This window comes from Trichosurus vulpecula, chromosome 2 (genome assembly GCF_011100635.1).
Source record: "Trichosurus vulpecula isolate mTriVul1 chromosome 2, mTriVul1.pri, whole genome shotgun sequence".
Classification (NCBI taxonomy): Eukaryota; Metazoa; Chordata; class Mammalia; order Diprotodontia; family Phalangeridae; genus Trichosurus; species Trichosurus vulpecula.
In genome coordinates, this window is record NC_050574.1 from 448,616,679 (window position 1) to 448,621,419 (window position 4,741).

The 4,741-nt window shown below is 42.0% G+C and overlaps 2 pseudogenes; one reads left to right on the top strand and one right to left on the bottom strand.

The window, feature by feature from the left end:
• Window positions 1-347: 347 nt before the first annotated feature.
• Window positions 348-797, bottom strand: LOC118838949 (annotated as a pseudogene).
• Window positions 798-3,481: 2,684 nt separating this feature from the next.
• On the top strand, window positions 3,482-4,159 carry LOC118837347 (annotated as a pseudogene).
• The last annotated feature ends 582 nt before the right edge of the window (window positions 4,160-4,741 follow it).

Genomic DNA, 4,741 nt, shown 5'->3' on the forward strand with positions numbered 1-4,741 from the left:
CAACTTTAGTAAGTGCCTTATGAATTCTCTTTCTTCTTTACGTTTTCATGTTTCTCTTGATTCTTGTATTTGAAAGTCAAATTTTCTTTTTTTTAGCAGGATCTAGTTTATTTCTGCCTGTGGAAAGGTAGATGTCACAGTACACACACCCCTCAGGAATGGAGTACCCACCATTTATCCAAGGGGCCATGGCTGGCTATGTACTTAACCCCACAATCATCAGGAATAAGTCATTTCTCAGCTATCATATCCTCAAATTCATCAGCATTGAACTTGGTGAAACCCCATTTCTTGGAGATGTGGATCCTCTGGTGGCCAGGGAACTTGAATTTGGCTCTCCACAAAGCTTCAATCACATGTTCTTTATTCTGAACCTTGGTTCGAATCGACATGATAATTTGGTCAATGTGTACATGGACTACAGTGCCCCGGGGCTTCCCAAAAGCTCCCTACATGCCAGCCTGGAGCCTATTAGTTCCAGCCCATGACAACATCTTATTGATGTAGATGACATGAAATGAATGTATCCACACACGAATATGAAAGCCACCCTTGCCACAGCTCTTCACCATGTACTTGTTTGCACAGATCCGATTGGCCTCTAAGGCTTCTGATGACAACTGTTTATATTCATCTGACACCATGTGGACACACAATGGAAATTCATCCACTTTTGCTTTCTTTCTACCAAGACTGGAGATTCATATCTTGGCATCAGGAACTCCACTCTAGAAATGGCACTTTGGATACAGCTTATTTTTATAGTACCTATAACAGGATGCAGGACTACAGCCCATAGAGCCGGCAACAGCAGGGACTGTGTCTCCCCGCAGGGAAAGGTGAAAGTCAAATTTTCTATCCAGCTCCATTTCTTTTCATTGAGGAAGCTTGAATGTCCTGTATTTTATTGAAAATCCATATTTTGCCTTGGAGCATTATACTCAGTTTTGCTGAGTAGGTGATTCTTGGTTTTAATCCTAGTTCCTTTGACTTCCAGAATATTATATCCCAAAAACTTTGATCCCTTAATGTAGAAGCTGCTAGATCTTGTATTATCCTAAGTGTGTTTCTAAAACATTCAAATTATTTCTTTCTGGTTGCTTGCAGTATTTTCTCCTTGACTTGGAAACTCTGGAATTTGGCTACAATATTCCTAGGAGTTTTCTTTTTGGGGTCTTTTTCAAGAGGCGATTGGTGGATTCTATCAATTTCTGTTTTACCCTCTGGCTCTAGAATATCAGGGCAATTCTCTTTGATAATTTCTTGAAAGATGATGTCAAGGCTCTTTTTTTGATCATAGCTTTCAGGTAGCCCAATAATTTTTAATTTATCTCTCCTGGATCTATTCTCCAGCTTAGTGGTTTTTCCAATGAGATATTTCACATTGTCTTCCATTTTTTCATTTCTTTGGTTCTGTTTTATAATACCCTGATTTCTCATAAAGTCACTATCTTCCGCTTGCTCCAATCCTAATTTTAAGGTGGTATTTTATTCAGTGGTCTTTTGGACATCCTTTTCCATTTGGCTAATTCTGCCTTTGAAGACATTCTTCTCCTCATTGGCTTTTTGGACCTCTTTTGCCATTTGAGTTAGTCTATTTTTAAGGTGTTGTTTTCTTCAGTATTTTTTTGGGTCTCCTTTAGCAAGTCATTGACTAGATTTTCATGGTTTTCTTACATCACTCTCATTTCTCATCCTAGTTTTTCCTGTTTATAGAGTAGAGAGTACTTTGTCCCAAGCTTTAGGGTATAAGCACTGCTGTTTTCAGAGCTACTTCTATTCCACTGTCACCCCAGGCTCCTCCTCCCCCAAGAACTGCCAACCAGGACCACAATACAGATCCAAGCAGGGCACAGCAAGAGACTGTGCCTTGGGCCCACAAAGTGCTCCTTGCACTCCTGCTCTGATCTGCTGCTAGATTCCTCCTGTTGTGTGAGCCAGGGACTCGGGAAGCAGCTGATGCTGGAACTCTGGAAGCAGCCTCAGGAACTTCCTGCTGTGGCACCAGCTCCACCACTCCCAGTGATGGGGCTCTAAACTGTATCCTGCAATTTCCCACTAACCTGCTCTTTGGTGTTTGTGGGTTGAGAAGTATGGTAACTGCCACAGCTCAATGATTCATAGCCCTAAGGCCTGTTCTGGCCAGCTGACCCCAGGTCTGGTCTGTCCTGGTGCAGCCCATGCTGGGCTACTCTCTGCTCTCAGCACCATGTGATAGGCCCTTCCCAGCAACCATCCAGGCTCTCCTGGGCTGGAGACCTTTTTCCCTCTGATATTTTGTGGGTTCCACAGCTCTAGAATTTGTTCAGAGCCATTTTTACATGTGTTTGGAGGAATTTGGGGGAGAACTTAAGCAAGTCCCTGCTTTCCAGCAGCCAACTTGGCTCCACCCTCTCTATTTCATCTTAATGCTAATTTTCTTCTTGTAATGCTGTATGACTGAGAGTCATGGAGAAATAGAGTCTTTGAATAAACAAAGTTAGTTGTCACCAAAAAGGCAATGATGCTGGTAGACTGAAACATGGAAGAAAAGAGGGACTGTACAGCAGAAGCAGTCCATAAGTTGTGAACAGAAAAATGTGGAGCGTGATACAGTAGAATGAGCATTGGATTTGAAGTCAAAAAGCTTTCATTTGAATCCTGGCTCTGTTATATGTTTATATGAACCTGAGCAATGAACTTCACTTCTTCGGACCTCAGTCTCCTGATTAATAAAATTATGGTTTGTTGATCAGTGATTTCTAGGCTCTCATACAATCTAAATCTATGATCTTATAATCCCATGATTCTAAGTATGTCTGAAAAAAGAAGATAGCTTGGTCACATAGTTAGGGGTAGGAAAAATCTAAGTATAGCCTGCAATTGAAGTTAGGAAGAACCCAACCTAAACCTTGACCTTAAGACTTAATAGTTGAGTGAGTCATTTAACTTTCAGGTCATTTACTATAATCCCTTCATTTTGCAAAGGAGGAAACTGAATCATAGGAAAGTTAACAGGCTTACTCAAGTTCATACAGGTAGTAAAGTAGCAGAGTTGAAATTAGAACCCAACTCCTAATTCATTGTTCTTGTAAACTATACAGTCTCCCTAGTAATAAAATGAGAGACAGACAGAGAGAGAGAGAGAGAGAGAGAGAGAAGAAAAAGGAGAAGGAGAAGGAGAAGAAGAAGGAGGAGGAGGAGGAGGAGGAGGAGGAGAAGGAGCAGGAGGAGGAGGAGGAGGAGGAGAAAGAAAGATTAATTTTTAATGTCTTCAATTATTATTACATAAAAAACTCATCCCGAAAGAAAATGAAACCTTGTAACTTGGGTCTATATTGAGCATTTCAAATGCCTGTTAGTATTAAATCTATTTAATTGAGTAGGAGGAGAGAAGATTTTTATTTTATTCTTGACAAACATATCTTAGAAAATGGAACACTATTTTTCCATGTGGGTTCTTCCGAATGAAAGCTATAAATTTTGAGAACGGTGGCCTTGACCCCGGGCCGAGGGTGTGGCCATGGGGGACAGTCGCGGAGGGAGCGGTGGGGCTAGCGCGGCCAGCGGCGGCAGGTCGGTGCCGGTGGCTCAGGCCTGGCCTTGGCGGCCTCGGCCTCGGCCCCGGGCTCGGGGGGCGCCGGCCCCGGTGTTACCAACCGTGCGTCGCTGCCGCCCGGGGACTCACAGCTCATCGCGCTCATGGTGGAGCAGCTCAAGAGCCACGGCCTGTTCGAAGGCTTCCGCAGGGCCTGCCTCGCCGACGTGGACACCAAGCCAGCTTACCGAAATCTAAGACAGAAAGAAGACAACTTTATGTCAACTCATCCGGACAAGCAGGAATGGAACCCAGCGATGAACCAAAACCAGTTGAGACACGGGCTGAGACAGAGTGTGGTTCAGTCAGGAATGCCGGAAGCTGGAGTAGACAGAATTATTTCACAGGTAGTGGATCCAAAACTAAACCACATCGTCAGGCCACAGATAGAGCAATTCATGAGCTCCTGGCTGCACAGAAGAAAGAGGGCACTATACCAGCTCCCCCTCCAGAGCCTGAAAATCAGGATCCACCTGCTCCTTCTCAAGATTCCTCTTAAGCCTTTTTTTTATGCCTTTGATGACAGCTGCTAAAAATTCCATGTAACTGAGAGTGAATGAGCTTATTCATCTTTACAAGACTGCAGCCTCATAATGAAGACCTTCAAAGATTGTAGAGCCTTCAGATTTCATTCCTTAGAGCAGTGTAACAGTTTGAAGGGGGGAAAATGCAGTTTGCCAGTAGAGAGACTGACATAGGACCTTTCTAATCCTTAAGAAAGCTATTGGATCGATAGGTGTAAGGATTAAATCCTTACCGGCACTCAGGAAGTTGCTTAGAACTTCTGCCTTTTATGTAAGTTTTGGGGGAAGGGGGTGGGTAGTACATATTGTAAGAATTTTGTTACTTTGACATGGGAGGGATTTGAATTGACTTGTTAAATGTTCTTTTCACTTTTCTAATAAAATTTTTTAAACATCAAAATAATTATAAAAAGTCATAAATTTTAATTAATAATGTTTAGTCATTCAGTACTACTTCAATTTTTGAATTAAATATTAATAATAATTTCTTGTCAAAATATGTTAATATTTTAGGGTGCAGGGCTGGGAGAGTTATCAATAGTTTTGAATACTTTTAATGTTTTATTGCAAAGGGAGGTGGTAAATTAGATACAGGAATAAATTCATGGATGTTCCTGTTTTTCAGAAGTCAATAATTACT